The following is a 20,984-nucleotide window of genomic DNA, read 5'->3' on the forward strand; positions in this document are numbered from 1 at the left end:
AACGTAGATTTACTTAGTTATTCATTTATTTATTTCTTGTCTCATTATTCAAGTTTCCATCGTACAAATATTTGAAGTACCCGGCTATCATATTAATTAGTGCCAAGGCACGCCGTTCTATCCCTTCACTTTATAATTATTATCCGTACATGTGCTACGCAACATCGTTATTTACTAGACAGCATACGAACTTTCTTTGATTATCTTACGTTTGGACCAGAAATATTCTTTGATGGTAGAACGCCTCTTCAAACTTTTGTGCGAGTTATTAATAAATTTCCGCCGAGTTCTTCGAATTAGCTATGTAAAATAACTTACTTGTTAACGAACATAATGATGCATCGCATGATATTATTTTTCTATACAATTTTCAAATTCTTATGTAAAATAACTTACTTGTTAACGAACATAATGATGCATCGCATGATATTATTTTTCTATACAATTTTCAAATTCTTATGTAAAATAACTTACTTGTTAACGAACATAATGATGCATCACATGATATTATTTTTCTATACAATTTTCAAATTCTTATGTAAAATAACTTACTTGTTAACGAACATAATGATGTATCGCATGATATTATTTTTCTATACAATTTTCAAATTCTTCTTCACATCTTGCGACGATGTCCGAATTACTTCATCGAGAACGTCAAGTTTATAGGTATGTGCACGTGAGTAACCGAGTTTAAAGCGAGTTCGTGTTTTACGAGTTTGCGTTTTACCTGCCTGTCAGACGTTCCCATAAACATTATTAACTTTCGACCAGCTGCCTTTAGATCCCCGTAATTCTCTCTCATGTCTAATTATCCATTCCTGTTTGCTTCAGTTTGTGTTTTCATTATGTTTAATTCTATGTGTCATGTACGTTCATATATACATTTCACAATAACTTCCTGGAAATGTTAATCTGATTCATATTATAAATTCGATAAATTCATTTTGTGTTAACCGAATATGCTGCACATTTTCTGTATCATGCTTAATGCCGATAACTTTGTGTTTCCTGATGCTAACAAAACGAAATGTGCAAAATCTACCGTTACAGAGAACTCCGAGAGAAAGTATCTATCCCGTGAGATGTTCAATTGTAATATTGTGGGCGGCTAATCAGCTTGAACATGCCGCATTGTGTGCACTAGGGATACATAACTCTGTCTTGCTCTCTATAATGACCTCTTTCTCTTTCTGTTTCTCTGTCTCTTTCTGTTAATCGTAATAGTTCATTTCGAAATTTCACATCTTGACTATTGTTTTATTTATTAGGTAAAAAGTATCAATCAACAAATATCAAAATTGTAGTCATTCATTATCATACGTACATAAAATGAAATATTTAGTTAAAAAATATTAATTACGTTCAGGCTAAATGAGCAAATACAACTTTAATTGACGTAGTTAACGGTGCGTGCTTCCATCATTTATTATGTCTGAATTATAATATTAAATTGCGTTAACCAAAGTTTTATTTGCTCCTTTGAATTTTACAACAGAAGTTTTAATTAGTAATATTAATTATATAAAATTGTAGTTTTGAGTTGAGATACGTTTCAAACCGAACGTTTGATCAAAAATTTATATAAATTCCAGTGTAACAACAGATAGTTTATTCACGCATTTTCACACGAAACTACGACTTATTCATTGAAAGTGGGATGGAACCCTGTTAGAATTCGTACGCTCGGTGTGGAATACGCGATCTAGTGCATACGTACGAGCGGAATACGCAAATCGATCAGAAACCTCATTATTCGAGTGCTATAATGGAAATACCTGCTCTACTTGGATAGATTCAAGTGATGTCGATGAAGATCCGATAACATCAAGGAAAACCAGACAAATAGCACGTTAATGCAAGGTTAAACACAATGCCGTAGCCCTGACGTTTATTAGCGTAATGAGGTTGACCTTGCTTAGCGAAATCACATTGAATAAATCCATGGTATCCCCTATTCACGATAAATTTCACCCCGTCCTCGCTTCGCCGGACAACCTTCGCCTTGCGTGTTATTTAACAGTTATATGTACAACGAGATCGAATATGGTGAGTAAATATTAATATCGTGTTTCGGGAGGAAAAGATATAGAAATTAGTATAAGTTAAGACTTTCAGATACTGCTGATAAGAGAACTTGAAAAATGCGGAACGCTCAGCTTTAATCTAAACATTGTTACACTTTTGCATTTGGAGCTCGTGCGCTCATGTATCTTCGCTCAACTTAATTCACTCGATAGGTTGCTTGTTCACGAACTGCATTGTATTACAGTATAAAATCAACTGGAGAGCATGCGAGGAAAAATGAGCGCATCGGGAAAAAACACCTGCCCTACATCTATCTACTACTATTACGTAATTTTCCGCGTTTTCTTCTTCCGCCTGCGTTGCAGCTCGCGCACGCGCGCGAGAATTTTGTATCGCGTACAGAAATTTTTCAGTTTTTCGTGACATAAAGTGAGTAAGCTCCTTCACGATATATCGCGACCTGTTGCATCTGTCAATATTGAAGAGAAATAGTGAGATTAACGTTTATGCACGTGACAATAATATAATTGACGTATTTACGACGTATCGTCAAGTAAGTATTTGCATATAAGGAAATTGAAAATGAAGAAAACTAAAACTTGCTATGATCACTTACGAAAAAATAAAGAAGAATTTTAAATTTAAATGTAAATTTATATTATCTATGACATACATGCGGACAAGTATAATAATTTATAACGTGATGATTGTAATGTTCACAATAAAATTACACACATCGCGAGAATGCCTCGCGAAGTTATTTAGAGAGAGAGAAAGAGAGCGCGTTTTCGCGCCTCTGCGTGAATGGTTTCCACAAATAGAATAGAATAGGTATTGTACTTCACATCTGAGAGATCGTTTGAAGAGAGAATTTACTCACGCGATCCTTGCACCATTTTTTTAAATTCAATTCCGCCAATTCGGTTTCCCTGTCGCGAGGATTCCGTTCTGCACTTTAAGCGACAGTTCGCGGAAGTTCTCAGCGAGAACTTTCCGCCGGTTATCGTGCAATTAAGTTACCGAGTTGCGAGGCTCTTTTGTGAGTTGGTGTCATAGCCGTGAAATGCCAGCTAGTAAGCGAACTTTGCAGCGTCGGATCTCACGGATCGACGCAAAGCTCGGTACGTTTTAATCGCCATAATCGTTTCGAAAAGCTCGCAAGATCAAGTCCTTCGTCTTTCTGCGACGGACAATAGGTTCATCAATTTCATAAAGGAAGTTAACTCTCGCCTAACAAGGGAAGGTTTTTAGGTGTTACACTCGGATTTCAACAATTGTTTGCATGCAGGTAGGGAGGTCCCCAAATAGAAGAAACAAATAAAAGTAGCGGCCCAAATGCATATTTGCGCGCTACGTGCGCAATTTTCGATGTTAGGCTAATTACTCAAAAATGCTATTTCCAATCGAATTCTTTACATTTTTTATTTCACCTAACGCACAACGCTTTAAAAAGAAATCAAAACCAAAATTAAAACTGAAGGAATTAAAAACCTCCCTTGACCAGATCTTTTATGTCCTCGTTATGGATTCTGATCAAATCTATTTAAAGTCGCGTACAATAAATCACGCAGAAAGAGCAAACTACGATTTGCGCAATGTACAATTATTCCAAATTGTGTGCATTGGCAGTTGCAGTAAAAAATTAAAAAAGTTACGATGCAAATACCATTTTTGAGCAATGGGCCTTTTATACGCACTGTGCTCGCGCGGCGCGAGATTACATTAGACGCTCGTATTTTCTAAACACACACACACAAGTACACACACGCACACACAAAATTATTCAAAGCAATATAAATGTGCATTAGGTGAAATAAAAAATGTAAAGAATTCGATTGGAAATAGCATTTTTGGGTAATTAACCTAACATCGAAAATTGCGCGCATAGCGCGCAAATATGCATTTGGGCCGCTACTTTTATAATTTGTCTTCTATTTGGGGACCTCCCTACCTTCATGCAAAAAATGTTTGAAATCCGAGTGTAACACCTAAAAACCTTTCCTTGTCAGAGCATGTACCATCTGAGCCTTAGCGACAGTCAAATGACGCATAAATGCATAACATATTACACAATGAACAATAAAAGCGCAGTAATAATTGTTGTGAAGAAATATGACCTATCTCACGAAGTACGTTGTAAGTTCTGTTATAAATAAAGACGCATTTAAAATTTCATTTTCTAAAGTGGATGTATTGTATCTTATTATAACCTGCATCAGTCATAGCGTACCTGTGTAAGCTGATAAGTATATACTTTATACTACTTTCATCATCTGATATTTATCATCATCTGATATTTATTATTTACCGTTATTAATAATAAAATCCAGCTTTTTTATGCCGGTTTCATTAAAATTGCTTATAAACAAATCGCGTCGATATAATGGAACCGACGCAAAAGAAAAACCGTGGGTGGAACGCAATGCGCTCTAAGTAAACTAAAGATATTAATACCAATCAAAGTCTGCGAAAAAAGAATTTACAATAAAGCACGATTTTATGAAGTGCACACTTTTCAGCAGAAAACAATTATTAATACTTTCCGCATATGTAGGTGTGTATGGACGTCCGATAAATTTGACTACCGTTATCGGACATTACTCGCTCTCGGTATATCGGTAAAACTCGCTTCCTGCGTGACGCATTTATTGGATAATATTTATTTATTGAATAATAAGTATTTTTCTGGGTCGTTCTTCTGGTTGTTCATATTTATGGCAGATATTCAGTTCGTTTTCGTGGTATTTGCTGGAAATAGGATTAGCTTGCAATATGCTTTTTTTGAAACAGTTAATTTTCATTGATATCTCGTGCCACACAGGGGATAGCCTTACGTGCCTTTCCACCGCTGGAATCAGCCGGAAGATTATAATTAGCAACCAGCTGACTGCCGAGCACGTCTGCTCTCTGTTTCCATGCAATGTGCACGCTGAATGTGCTTTAGATGAACCGCACACCGCTTGTGTTTACTGATGCTTTTGACACCATGGTTTCCCGACAATATTATCTTTCTCTCTCGCGCGCGTGAGAGTTAAATTCACGTATTTAACTGCCCGAAACAGGGTTGAGCCCTTTAACTTCTCCATTTCCCGTAATTTTCACTTCGTTGCTTTAGAATGTTTTTTCACAAAATCGAAAAATATCAGTGCTCAACGCGTTTAATAAAATTTACAACGGTTAAAAAAACAGGCTTTTTGCAAGCGCTGTGCAGTCTTTTATCAATATCAATAACGTAACAATAATCCAACTATTTCGCAATTATTTGATTCGTTCGGGTACATTTAACGCGAGATACAATATATTTATTCAACACAAATCTCGCGCGAGAAAAGATAAAAAAATTCAAACAGGAAGCATAAATATATTTTCTACATATTTGTGACTTCACATAAAACACATTTTGTCACCGACATATCACGAGCTACCTCTACAGAAATCCATGTCGAACCTCCTAGTAATCACGAATCAATGTTAGCACAAATCCCTCTTTGCGAAGGCGAATGTCGCGATTGGATGCTGGAAAGTGTTACGAACCATTCCGACGTGTGCTAGACGACGTTTCTGCTGTACGAGAAATTTAATTCTCCCCTAATTCATTCGGTGGTGCTCTCCGAGCAGCTGAGAATAATCCTCCATTATGCGATTAGTCGCCGGGGTGTTCTCCAAGGGTGACAGCGCGCTGTCGCTGCTCCTTGCGGTATTCGTGAATTTCCGGAAAGGGGATACGCGAGGCAGTGCAAGTGTGTTCAACCCCAAGAAGATGGAGTTTCGTTTTGCAGTAAAATCGACGGCGACGTCGGGGCGGCGACAGTAAAAGCTGGTAAAAGTCTTGCTGCGGCCGTTGTTCCTTGGCCGCTGCGACGATCAACTTGATCCAACGAGCTTTTTTATGTTCGACCGCCCTTACGAGTTCTCCGAATTCCGCGATGTAAAATGCACATGTTCTTTACTTCGCGAGTGGGAAGATGTGGAAACGTGGCGATACAGTTCGCAATTTCTTACGGTATGATTTAAGAATGATTTATCTTAGCGTTTTCATCGCTACAATACAATTACAAATTTTTTCTCCTAAACTTAGCAGTCCGAATCAATTTTCTAAAGAAAACGCTGCAAAAGGAAATAAAAAAGATAATTATCAATATTCAGTTCAATGTATATGAACTTAGATAACTCGGATTTAGTCATACTCTGTGCGTTTATAGCCCATAATTGGTAGTTTCAGAATAGCAAAACGTAACCAAAGTAGTAGAATCTATAGAAAGATTATTATCGGAGGTAGTTTTCATGATAGCATGCTATATATACACTTGTGACAGTTCAAGTTTCACGTTTGCGCACACTGCTAATGATAATATCTCCTACTTTTTGTAATATAAGTGTAGAGCACGTTTCTGGGTGAATAAGTAAACTTCACAGTGAACAGCACGTTAATGTTAACGTTCCAAATATGCTATTTATGAACACGAAGTTAAATGTCGTGAAATAATCTTTTTTTCGGATAAAAAGACTGCAAAATTTTATGTTATTTTTTACATTAAGCATAATTTACTTTCATTAAGTTGCGTTTAGTTCGAATAAGCAATTACACAAGACCATATAGAGACATAATATAAAAATCGAAATAAACGATATATTATGCTTACATGTAATCAAATTTAGACTATTCTATACACGTATGAAAATTATGCAATGCAATAAATCTATCTATCATCGTCAATGGTTTTGATTTGAAATGTTGGACGAATTTTAGAAAGATTTTTACATCCCTGCGGTATGTAATATGGATAGCTCATTAAGTCCGTTTTTGATGCGTTATTCAATATAAGTTTTTTGCTCTTAGACCGCTTGAACAACAAAGCAAGGTGGGCGTAGTAAAGCAAAGGGCGAGGAGCATCCTTATACACTCGAGCTTCTCTTGCTTTCTCGATGGATGATAAAATAGTGCAGTATAACTCTGAAGCGTGCGATTAAATGGCGATTCATGATTAAGAATAGATGATCGAAACTCGGAAAACGAATGCAGTGCACGTGCGACGATGCTGTCGCGCCACGTGAATGGTACGATGTGCGATCTAAACCCCTAGACTGCGCGCCAAAAATAGAATCTGGGTTTATAGTAGTGCAATACTCCCTTTATAAGTATCGAACATAGCAACTGTCGTCCACCTACTGAAGAGCATGCTACGCTAGAAATTTCTCTGTCTGACTTTCCCGTCGAAACCTGCCGTGTGGGAGGACGTTGCACAAGTTAATTAACGCGTAATAGCGGTGCGACCAGAGTTTCGCGTACGCAAGATAAAAGTTTTTTGCATTACGGTACACAGTAAAAAATAAAATGTTAATTTTAACATTTTTTGCATGTCCCAGAAAGTCCACTCTAAATTTTAAGTTAAAGTAACTCATTCGTCACATGTTACTTCTTGACAAACTAGAAACGTTAAGTAATTAACACAATACTTTACATTTGTTTTTGTTATTGTAACTTTAAGTGTGATGTAAAAATAACATACAAAGTAATTGAAAACTACACGGTAAAAAATAAAATGTTAATTTTAACATTTTTTGCATGTCCCAGAAAGTCCACTCTAAATTTTAAGTTAAAGTAACTCATTCGTCATATGTTACTTCTTGACAAACTAGAAACGTTAAGTAATTAACACAATACTTTACATTTGTTTTTGTTATTGTAACTTTAAGTGTGATGTAAAAATAACATACAAAGTAATTGAAAACTACACGGTAAAAAATAAAATGTTAATTTTAACATTTTTTGCATGTCCCAGAAAGTCCACTCTAAATTTTAAGTTAAAGTAACTCATTCGTCATATGTTACTTCTTGACAAACTAGAAACGTTAAGTAATTAACACAATACTTTACATTTGTTTTTGTTATTGTAACTTTAAGTGTGATGTAAAAATAACATACAAAGTAATTGAAAACTACACGGTAAAAAATAAAATGTTAATTTTAACATTTTTTGCATGTCCCAGAAAGTCCACTCTAAATTTTAAGTTAAAGTAACTCATTCGTCACATGTTACTTCTTGACAAACTAGAAACGTTAAGTAATTAACACAATACTTTACATTTGTTTTTGTTATTGTAACTTTAAGTGTGATGTAAAAATAACATACAAAGTAATTGAAAACTACACGGTAAAAAATAAAATGTTAATTTTAACATTTTTTGCATGTCCCAGAAAGTCCACTCTAAATTTTAAGTTAAAGTAACTCATTCGTCATATGTTACTTCTTGACAAACTAGAAACGGTAAGTAATTAACACAATACTTTACATTTGTTTTTGTTATTGTAACTTTAAGTGTGATGTAAAAATAACATACAAAGTAATTGAAAACTACACGGTAAAAAATAAAATGTTAATTTTAACATTTTTTGCATGTCCCAGAAAGTCCACCCTAAATTTTAAGTTAAAGTAACTCATTCGTTATATGTTACTTCTTGACAAACTAGAAATGTTAAGTAATTAACACAATACTTTACATTTATTTTTGTTATTGTAACTTTAAGTGTGATGTAAAAATAACATACAAAGTAATTGAAAACTACACAGTAAAAAATAAAATGTTAATTTTAACAGTTTTTGCATGTCCCAGAAAGTCCACTCTAAATTTTAAGTTAAAGTAACTCATTCGTTATATGTTACTTCTTGACAAACTAGAAACGTTAAGTAATTAACACAATACTTTACATTTGTTTTTGTTATTGTAACTTTAAGTGTGATGTAAAAATAACATACAAAGTAATTGAAAACTACACGGTAAAAAATAAAATGTTAATTTTAACATTTTTTGCATGTCCCAGAAAGTCCACTCTAAATTTTAAGTTAAAGTAACTCATTCGTCATATGTTACTTCTTAACAAACTAGAAATGTTAAGTAATTAACACAATACTTTACATTTGTTTTTGTTATTGTAACTTTAAGTGTGATGTAAAAATAACATACAAAGTAATTGAAAACTACACGGTAAAAAATAAAATGTTAATTTTAACATTTTTTGCATGTCCCAGAAAGTCCACTCTAAATTTTAAGTTAAAGTAACTCATTCGTCATATGTTACTTCTTGACAAACTAGAAATGTTAAGTAATTAACACAATACTTTACATTTATTTTTGTTATTGTAACTTTAAGTATGATGTAAAAATAACATACAAAGTAATTGAAAACTACACGGTAAAAAATAAAATGTTAATTTTAACATTTTTTGCATGTCCCAGAAAGTCCACTCTAAATTTTAAGTTAAAGTAACTCATTCGTCATATGTTACTTCTTGACAAACTAGAAATGTTAAGTAATTAACACAATACTTTACATTTGTTTTTGTTATTGTAACTTTAAGTGTGATGTAAAAATAACATACAAAGTAATTGAAAACTACATGGAAGAGAAGTTACAATAACTCATCAGAAAAGTTGATAGAACATTTTCGTTCGTATAATATATGAACATTTACTTTTTATGTTATATTCACACATGATAGTAATTATTTCAACTTAAATTATTTTTGATAGAAACATTTAATTTTAGTAAATTTGATTATTTTATATGTCAAAGTTCATGATTATTTGAAGATTTACTTTAACTTCTTTTAGAATGTTAAACTGACTTTGTGACATGTTGATTGTTTAAAATTATTGTGTTAAAAGCATTTCAAATAATATTCCATTTCTAAGAGACGTACACAAAATGTTAAGTTATGAAGTTAACATTAATGTAACATATAAAATTGTTATAAAAATAATAACATATCAGTTGTATGTTAATTTTACATTGAAGTAGTAATCAAAACATGGCAACACAAGAAAAGTTTAACATATGGACGCACAATTTTTAACGGTGTAAGGGAGGGATAACACCTCAAGCAAAAACTCGGGGGGTTCATTAGTGTGACATTGGCTGTCGCGCGCTTACTATGCTTAGCTTTCAGGTGTAATTGTACTGCACAGGAATTAATGCAAATAAAAAACTAGTAGAATAAAATTCCACTTAGCTCTGTTGATACCCGGACACTTTATTTAAGCCCCGGAAACGTGAAAAGAATTGTATCGCGCGGGACGCTTTCGTTCATCCCTTTAAAAGCGGAAACTGGAAACTCCAGCCTTGGGGTGAGATTGAATTTCATCTGTCGATTCGGGGATTTGCATGCATCGAGAGATCAAATAGTAGAGACGACCTCGCTTTCTTTCAGAGCGACTTGCAACCGGAACGGGATTATTAGCAATCCACACTGCTAGCAGCACTATTGGACGTCGTTTTCAGACTGGGCAAGTTCTCTGTGCGCAGCCCCGACACAAGAAGATGTCATTAATAATGAGATAGCCCACGGCAAAATATACATCGTACAGGTTGGTTTGCTATTCACGTCATTGATTAATGCATGCACTTGCATGCATATGCACACATATGCACGTACGAAAATACAGCAACGTGTACGAATAGGTACGCCAACACTTGTGTTATTACCGCCTGCTTTGCGCAAGACAATAAGAGTCGAATATGAACCGTATTTTCTCAATTACAAAGCGCCACTGAAACTTTCATTCATATCATTGTAACGTTTAATCTGAATGTACAATCTGAATGTTCTTGTTAACACAACGGTTAACGTAATGGATTTAGCACTGCAAAAGAACGAAATAAATACTTTGTAGTAAATAATATTTGATAATGTAATATATTGCTCTCTTTCACTACAAAATATTTCACTACAAACTATATATCGTTATATAGCTTGACAAAATATATCGCGTTACTTTCCGCGATATATAACATCGATTTTTCCTTATAGTAAAAATGAAGAAACATTGCCCTGCATTTACGGATTCCGCACGTGAAGAAAGCATGTGCACGAGAGTATTGATCAGTGTTCGATCGGTGTATGTTAAATATACGATACGAGGGTTGAGGTTGATAAACGGACGACTGGTAGATGATTCGCTCCCCCAACGCGTCATGCGTGCATCGCCATTAACTTTGATGCCGCTCGCCTTCTTATATCTATTTTCTGACACGTCTTGCGACGTTGCCTGCAAACTGATTATCGTGCGCCCTCGGCGACGTTGAGGCCCTTCGCGCTTGCAGATTGCGGGATTGTAAGATCCGGGAAAGTCTTCCCTCGTCCGTTGATTCAGCCATTTCGACTACGAACGGTTCGCTCTCGCGACAGATAAGGGGTCTCCGCAATTTCGTTTTTTCGTGTTTTTTGCGACGCTGGATAGAATCCCGAGTGACGGCGGTCCTTCAGTCACAATGCCTGGATGGAGAAGATAGGGTAATTCAGCGGGGGATGCTCCACGTGCAAATGTCGGATATGGAACGGCGCGTTAATCATCAGCGTATCACGACATCTCAATTATCGCCATCAACTAGGAACTAGGACTAGGAGAATGTGGAACTACACGAGAAATTTTATGTCTAATGTACCGTTGTGTTATTTTTGTCATTTTTGCATGAACAAAAAGTTAGTTAACGGTTACGGATATTTTAGTATTTACGTATGTATAGAATAAAAATAGATATAAAGCAAAATTGTGATGCATTTTCATTGTCTGTAATCTAGAGAATTTTAACTAAAATCTCTTAACTAATTACCGACACACATAATTATTCAAAGCTTATCGACAATTGCTGCAGATTTTCGTTCAAAGTTCACGGAATAGCAAAGTGTTGATCTGTATATCACGCATCGCTACAGCTGCGTTCTGGAAACTTTTTTATGAAATTGTTCATTTCGTACGAGCAACGACGAAAAAACAGAAACATGTGGTTTAACTATGTACAACGGGAAATATTATATAATATAAAAGTTTACTATCAATTTATTTTACCAAAAAGTTTACCACAAACACACGAAGTGACTTAATTACTCAAAAATGCGTCTTACTTTCGTCGTGCCTCATTTTTCTTTCTTTTTATCTGATTGGCCCTACATGAGAACACAGAAATTGACCGAAGTTGCGTATATTATTCTCGTTGACGTGCCTTTATTGTCTCTTACCTCGTCGCGTCGTTCTGCTTCTTCCCCATAAGCGGATTTAACTTTCTGACTTTCTCAGTTTTCGCGCGAGACGGGATTAATTGACCAACGACGAAATACATGAATGATACAGCTTGCTGTGCAATATACTTTTTCTTTTACCTCGTAGAGTCTAATTTTAGACCGACGCGATTTTAAACGTCCAGCACATTTCCCAGGTGCACTTTTTTGATGATATAATTAACATGCAAATACATGCATGAATTTTACATAAAAATATCTACCGCGGGCGCAGATTCTGAGAGATGACGAATTGCGCAGCAGCCCCTTGATTCCCAGTGTTTGCATATGCACTGAGAAATGATTGATCCATAGTAGATAAAAAATAGATAAAAAGATAAAAAAATTACGACGCAAATAATTAAATTAAAAAATAAAATGTATGAAGAAGAACAAGTAGCAGAAATGAGAAAAACGTGAAGTTAACGTATGCATGAAAGCCTTTTTTGCATAAGCCAAACGTTAAACGTGCTTCTTCTCTAAATCCGTCTGTATTTCGGGTCTCGATCTCAGACCGAGTGTATGGTCTGAGATCGAGACCCGAAATACAGACGGATTTAGAGAGGAAGCACGTTTAACGTTTGGCTTATGCAAAAAAGGCTTTCATGCATACGTTAACTTCACGTTTTTCTCGTTTCTGCTACTTGTTCTTCTTCATACATTTTATTTTTTAATTTAATTATTTGCGTCGTAATTTTTTTCCGCGAGTGTTGTCTTGATAGATTTCCAAGGAAAATCCCGGGGTTAAGCCGGGTCAACGTGGAATTTCGAAGGACGATGGCTCTTACAATATTCCAAACTACGGAAGTTAGTTTGTCGCTTAAATTGCTTGTATGCCGCGTGCTTATCGGGCACACGGACGAATCAACTTTCGTAGATCGCTCCCCTCGGAGGCTTGTATAAGCGGGATTACTGTTTAAATCGTTTCACAGGCGAACGGCCGGCCGTGCGATTCTCTTGCCTTTCCTCTATCCACGTTTCTGTTCGTTTCCGAATAATTTCAGTTGCCCTCAAGGGAGGAATCATTGTAAAAACAAAACGGATTAAAATCGTAAAGGGATTTCCATTCGATGTATGCCGCTAATGGTGCGCATACACGCGAATGTGGTAACGCGCGTGCTTCTCCCGAATTGCTGGAGTCTCTTTCGAAGTTTCTTTGCAAAACACGTTTCGCTTTAAACGCATTCTACGGAAGACGACGCGAATTGCTTTCTTACAATTTCCCATTTTTCTCCTTCGACGATGCACCGGCAGACGAGGCGTTTCTGAATTTAAAGAGAGCAACGGCAATTGCACGAGAAAAATGTATAAAACGACTTTGAATTAATAATAGAGATAGCAATGAAACTGTTTAATAAAGAAAAAGAGAGCGCATTTAAAGAAATTATTCTCTCTGCATTAATTATTAGTAGAATGCAGTATGTATGCTGATTAATACGAACGTTTAAAATATGCTAAGGAAAATGTCTTCTCTTTGCATAAATTGTTATTTTCTCTATTTCATCAGAGGAGCAACGTGAAACGTTTTGTTATGCCGCGCGTGTCAATCCATTATTGAATTACTACACGTTCAAATAAAATACGAATTAATGTGATGTTGAGTCATGTTGATTATCATGCGAAGATACATCATCGCGCCGTCATGTATTAAACTCTCTAATTAGATAAAGCGGAAAGATCATAATTTCTCTGTGGCTTTTCGAGGGTGCGATTTTTTAATAAGCGCACGTAAATAATATACGTGACGTTTTTAATAAAGTGCTTATGCTTATCCAATTGTCCTGCTCCCAATTAAGACATTGTTTCACAATCCGTTTCATTAACTTTTTCGTTGCCTGCAAAGCAATTTTTATGGCTGATGACTGATTAGATTAGCGCATGTAAATTCCGATGTGTCACGCGAGAACAAATTCATTCTGCCGTGATCGAAAAACGTTGTCTTCGCATTGTGGACGACGACAGGTGTTACGTTATCGCGTGTTTCGATGTCAAGCGCGAATGAAATTTAATGGTACAGCCACCGGGAACGTATGGAAACGGCGCTTGGCCTACGTACGTATAATTGGCGAGCCCGGTTACGGCCTAAATTAACAATGCATAATACATATCTCTTGCCTTTAGCGCCGCCGCTACCTCGCGGTTAGTAATATGCATACGAGAGTAATTGCCATGGCGCATCGATCCGTGTTCGTTTGCAAGAAATTCCCTCTGGGATGATTCGTGCCTTTAAAAGAAACGAACGAGAACGCGTTCGTTTGTGCGATTTCCTCGCGGAAGTAGCGCGCGTAAGTATCACGGCTCTGATGACGGCTAGGAAAAAGGATTGGCTCGCACAAAAGATTTAGTTTCATTTCTCTAATCAAACATTCGAGTACTGATTTTTCTGTAAAATAAAAATGAAGAGAATGACGTCTTCCTATTTTATTCTATTTAGCAGGTTGCTATGAGTACTCATTTAGCAGAATAAGTGCGTATGTAAATTCAAAGAAATACGAGATTTCTCTCTCTGAAATATACGTAAAATTAAATTAGCCTACCTAAGATTTACATGATTAGACTATTACGCCAAAGTCACGTAACGAAATAAATTGTCAGTCGGATGACGAAGTGAAGAGTTTACATGCAAAGTAAGGTATGTGAGGTATATCCGCATGTAGTAAAACTGTCGATTTACTTGAAAGGTCGAAATGATCAATTAGCGGGCGAGGGAGAGAGATTGAGAAACGTAGAAAGGGCAATTAAACTTAAATGACTCGAGGAGCGATTAATTAAAGCGTAGACGCGCGAGCCTTTTAATTACACACGGAAAACCTTCTCCAATGTAACAAACTTATTCTCTTTGACGTGTGTTGACCGTGCGCGGTTAATAAATGTTAATTATTCCCACCTCGTTAGATCTCGTGCTTGTGTTTATAAATGCTGCTTTTCTGCGAATGAGCGTACCCATTAGCTTCTTTCTCTTTCTCTCTCATCGAGCTATCTTGTCTCAGAGAGAGATTTTCCACCCGCCATATCCGCAAATTGCACAAGTACGCACAAAGTGCATATTTTGTCATACTTGCAAAATGCAAACGCACGCTTGCATTCTGCATTTCAATTTCCCAACTTAAGGGGGGAGCCTGCTTTAGAACGCCGAAAATAAGGTATATTTTACGAATTGTTTTTGGAGAAACTATACAGCGGATCATTATAAAACTTTTATGCATTTATTAGTACATGTTTAAAGATAAAAAAAATTATTTTTGATTTGAATATATCGCTTGTAGAGGTCGTCCTGGAGAAATCTTAGTGCAGCCGCGTCGCCGGCATTGCAAATTGGTGAGCATTCTCCTGCCTCCAAATTTCGTCCAAACTGAAAAATTGAAATATGTTCTCGTTATTTATGAATTCCCATCGTCGATGAACCAAAGAGAGAAGAAAAAAGTTGAAAAGTGCCAAAATGGTGGAGCTTAGAACACAAAAGTACGATTTTTAGGCAAAGTTGTTGAACTTTTTCATGCAAAAATAATTGTTTAACTTAATGTTTTTATGAATATTAAAGGTTCATCGACGATGGGAATTCATAAATAACGAGAAAATATTTCAATTGTTCAGTTTGGATGAAATTTGGAGGCAGGAGAATGCTCACCAATTTACAATGCCGGCTGCACTAAGATGCCTCCAAAACGACCTCTGCAGGCGACATATTCAAATAAAAAAAATTATTTTTTGATTTGAATATATCGCTTGTAGAGGTCGTCCTGGAGAAATCTTAGTGCAGCCGCGTCGCCGGCATTGCAAATTGGTGAGCATTCTCCTGCCTCCAAATTTCATCCAAACTGAAAAATTGAAATATGTTCTCGTTATTTATGAATTCCCATCGTCGATGAACCAAAGAGAGAAGAAAAAAGTTGAAAAGTGCCAAAATGGTGGAGCTTAGAACACAAAAGTACGATTTTTAGGCAAAGTTGTTGAACTTTTTCATGCAAAAATAATTGTTTAACTTAATGTTTTTATGAATATTAAAGGTTCATCGACGATGGGAATTCATAAATAACGAGAAAATATTTCAATTGTTCAGTTTGGATGAAATTTGGAGGCAGGAGAATGCTCACCAATTTACAATGTCGGCTGCACTAAGATGCCTCCAAAACGACCTCTGCAGGCGACATATTCAAATAAAAAAAATTATTTTTTGATTTGAATATATCGCTTGTAGAGGTCGTCCTGGAGAAATCTTAGTGCAGCCGCGTCGCCGGCATTGCAAATTGGTGAGCATTCTCCTGCCTCCAAATTTCGTCCAACCTGAAAAATTAAAATATGTTCTCGTTATTTATGAATTCCCATCGTCGATGAACCAAAGAGAGAAGAAAAAAGTTGAAAAGTGCCAAAATGGTGGAACTTAGAACACAAAAGTACGATTTTTAGGCAAAGTTTTTGAACTTTTTCATGCAAAAGTAATTGTTTAACTTAATGTTTTTATGAATATTAAAGGTTCATCGACGATGGGAATTCATAAATAACGAGAAAATATTTCAATTGTTCAGTTTGGATGAAATTTGGAGGCAGGAGAATGCTCACCAATTTACAATTCCTGCTGCACTAAGATGCCTCCAGGACGACCTCTGCAGGCTATATATTCAAATAAAAAAATAATTTTTTTATCTTTAAACATGTACTAATAAATGCATCAAAGTTTTATGCATTTATTAGTACATGTTTAAAAATAAAAAAAATTATTTTTTGATTTGAATATATCGCTTGTAGAGGTCGTCCTGGAGAAATCTTAGTGCAGCCGCGTCGCCGGCATTGCAAATTGGTGAGCATTCTCCTGCCTCCAAATTTCGTCCAAACTGAAAAATTGAAATATGTTCTCGTTATTTATGAATTCCCATCGTCGATGAACCAAAGAGAGAAGAAAAAAGTTGAAAAGTGCCAAAATGGTGGAGCTTAGAACACAAAAGTACGATTTTTAGACAAAGTTGTTGAACTTTTTCATGCAAAACTAATTGTTTAACTTAATGTTTTTATGAATATCAAAGGTTCATCGACGATGGGAATTCATAAATAACGAGAAAATATTTCAATTTTTCAGTTTGGATGAAATTTGGAGGCAGGAGAATGCTCACCAATTTACAATGTCGGCTGCACTAAGATGCCTCCAAAACGACCTCTGCAGGCGACATATTCAAATAAAAAAAATTATTTTTTGATTTGAATATATCGCTTGTAGAGGTCGTCCTGGAGAAATCTTAGTGCAGCCGCGTCGCCGGCATTGCAAATTGGTGAGCATTCTCCTGCCTCCAAATTTCGTCCAAACTGAAAAATTGAAATATGTTCTCGTTATTTATGAATTCCCATCGTCGATGAACCAAAGAGAGAAGAAAAAAGTTGAAAAGTGCCAAAATGGTGGAGCTTAGAACACAAAAGTACGATTTTTAGGCAAAGTTTTTGAACTTTTTCATGCAAAAGTAATTGTTTAACTTAATGTTTTTATGAATATTAAAGGTTCATCGACGATGGGAATTCATAAATAACGAGAAAATATTTCAATTTTTCAGTTTGGATGAAATTTGGAGGCAGGAGAATGCTCACCAATTTACAATGTCGGCTGCACTAAGATGCCTCCAGGACGACCTCTACGGGCGATATATTCAAATCAAAAAATAATTTTTTTTATCTTTAAACATGTACTAATAAATGCATCAAAGTTTTATAATGATCCGCTGCATAGTTTCTCCAAAAAAATTCGTAAAATTATACCTTATTTTCAACGTTCTAAAGCAGGCTCCCCCCTTAAAACCTAAAACGAAACTGTCGATCGCACGATCGATCTCGAGAAACAGGTCTCGAGTTTAAGCTTCGAACAAGGTCTACGAGGACCTAGCCAACTTGTTCAACTTATCCAAAGTATTGTACTCATTTAGTTACAGCGAATAATTACGCAGCCTCATCTGTTCATTCGACGGAACGATCCATATCGACCGTCCCGTTTGAAGACAACCATCAATTATTAATCGATCACTGGGCAAGATTCATCATCCACTTACCCGAGAGACGGTTGGATCATCGATTCAACGATCGTGATGCTGCACTCTTCCGCGATGGCTTCAGTGTCCCCGTAGCCCTCTCTAATTATCTAACAGTCGAGACTGACGGACCACTCGTTGCGAGATGACGATTTGTGCGAGGGAAAATTCGACGGTCTCATTGAGCGTCCAGGGAGAGGCGACCAGCACACATGACGAGTGCACATCCAACGCATGCGATGCACGCGGGGCCGAGTAGCGTCGCGACGCCGCGTGCCGACTGAAGCCGTCGTCGTCCGCCTCTCGTTCCGCGGCGACGACCGAGGGAGAGTACGCGGGTGCGCCTGCCAACGCTCGGGCCGCCGCCGTCGCTCCCTCCGCGACTTCGTTCAACTCGCCCCTCCGACGCGGCGCCGACGGCTCGCCAGAGGACGCGAATTTCGTATCCACGTGGTGGTGATGCGCAAACGTCGGCTGACGGCGACGCCGGGCGTTGTCGAAGCGGGAAAACATCCCGCGCTGCGTTCCCGTCGAGGAGACGCGATGCAACGTTCCGCGATCGATCCGTCTCTCCCCTTGGCGTGTGCATCGCGCACCGGTGGTGCGAGCGGGATGGACGCAAATGCTCCGGACAATACGCGCGACAAGGGTGGACGCGGGGGTGGCAACTGGCCGATGGGATGGGTCGCGACGAAGAGATGGAAAAGGGGAAAGAACGAGCGCGGCCGCTCGTAAATTTCGGGCTCAGGGTTCACGGGCTAGTCAAGGTCGCGCGGCTCTTCCCGACGTTCGTAATTGCAGCGAGAGAGACGTGAAATTCGCATTGCGAGCGAGTACACACGGGGTGAGATAGGAATCGAATTATACGCTGCGCCGCGTGCATCTTCGCTCCCACGAGTAACATAACGAAAGGATGTTGACTCGATTCCTGCCAAGACGCAATCTCGCGCATCTAATCCTCTGTTGTGCCTACAAACATTATCTTGAGAAACAACCAGATTGAGAGCAGAATAAGGAAAACGGTGAACAAATTCTACACGCAATATACTTGTGCATAAAAGCGGATAAAACAATAAATATTCTGCGATATTGTACAAGAGATAAAACACTGTAAATCTGTTTGAATAAGATTTGTGCATCCTTGCTGCCCATAGGTTGCGTGGACGTCTAACTGCAGACTTTATGCAGCTTGCATATGGAATATACATGTATGTGCGCGCGAGATTTTCTCTTCCTGTTGCTTTTTTGCTTCTCTAGTCTGACGTAAAACTCAATCTTGAAGAGTAAGAGTTTTGCAGTGCAAAGAACACATTATTTCAATCACGAAATGAGTGAAAAAAGTAGACAAAATACGTGATGCATTTCCGAGTTTAAAAGCTAGTCGAGGTCACGGCACGATTGTTCAGATACCCTGAAGGTAGGAGTTTGCAGGATGCAATTGAATGAGAGTAATATGTCGTAACATGGAAGCTGGACTTGCGTAAAGTTTTGTCGTATCCGTAACAAGCTCTCTGTGGCACATCATGGTCTTCTCGGCATACAGCTTTCGATCGGCGAGCACAAAGTTACGTGACAGGACGTTGATATATTTTATCGACTATTCAATAACGCATAAGTGAATGAGGACAATTCATGACATTCTCGATTGTGTATTTTAATTGTATATCCATATACAGGGTGTCCCGGTTTTAACCGACAAACTGCGGGAGCATATTCTACTAGTGGAAATAAGAAAAAATTCTTATATCGAGTTTGCTTAGAAATGCTTTATTGCAAAGTTATAAACCAATATTGAAAAGAAATATGAGATAAGTAACAACGGATTTTTTCACAAAAATAAAAATTATCTACGCAATGATTTAGTGACGCATTTCAAAATGTTGTCCTTACGCATCGATACAAGCTAGACATCGACGTAGTACAGAATTTGTTACGGTACGACGTTCCTGAAAATTTTGTTGCATCTCAGTAACTGAATTAGTAATTCGTTGCTTTAAATCTATCTGGTACTCTCCTGTTTAGGAAATCTACGTTGACACTCTCGTACGGCAGCTCGTGCATTTCCGTCACAAAATCCGTACACGAAATGAATATCGGTGTATTCCTCGTTTGAAAACACTTTTGGCATTCTGATAGTAATTGCTAGTTGACACGACGATTGAAATCTAACGGCTACTGTTGTGAAAGTAACAATCATACTGAATCGGTTCACCATAGTGAACATGAATACATGTGAATACACGTAACATAAACATCCTCGACCTTGCAAATTCTACACTATGTTCCGTTGTTACTTATCTCATATTTCTTTTCAATATTGGTTTATAACTTTGTAATAAAGCATTTCTAAGCAAACTCGATATAAGAATTTTTTCTTATTTCCACTAGTAGAATATGCTCCCGCAGTTTGTCGGTTAAAACCCGGGACACCCTGTATATAATTATATAATAAATATAATAATATATATATTTATTATATACAGGGTGTCCCGGTTTTAACCGACAAACTGCGGGAGCATATTCTACTAGTGGAAATAAGAAAAAATTCTTATATCGAGTTTGCTTAGAAATGCTTTATTGCAAAGTTATAAACCAATATTGAAAAGAAATATGAGATAAGTAACAACGGATTTTTTCACAAAAATAAAAATTATCTACGCAATGATTTAGTGACGCATTTCAAAATGTTGTCCTTGCGCATCGATACAAGCTAGACATCGACGTAGTACAGAATTTGTTACAGTACGACATTCCTGAAAATTTTGTTGCATCTCAGTAACTGAATTAGTAATTCGTTGCTTTAAATCTATCTGGTGCTCTCTTGTTAGGAAATCTACGTTGATACTCTCGTACGGCAGCTCGTGCATTTCCGTCACAGAATCCGTACCAA

At 37.0% G+C, this 20,984-nt stretch overlaps 1 protein-coding gene across 2 annotated transcripts in view; it reads right to left on the reverse strand.

Moving 5' to 3' along the window:
• Positions 1-18,457, reverse strand: part of LOC105282438 — a 112,116-nt gene extending 93,659 nt beyond the window's left edge. For both annotated transcript variants that reach the window (XM_011344386.3, XM_011344387.3), the window contains exon 1: positions 18,116-18,457. The gene's annotated coding sequence lies outside the window, so the exon portion shown is untranslated. The remainder of the gene's footprint in view (positions 1-18,115) is intronic.
• Positions 18,458-20,984: the final 2,527 nt, after the last annotated feature.

This window comes from Ooceraea biroi, chromosome 14 (genome assembly GCF_003672135.1).
Source record: "Ooceraea biroi isolate clonal line C1 chromosome 14, Obir_v5.4, whole genome shotgun sequence".
NCBI classification, from domain to species: domain Eukaryota; kingdom Metazoa; phylum Arthropoda; class Insecta; order Hymenoptera; family Formicidae; genus Ooceraea; species Ooceraea biroi.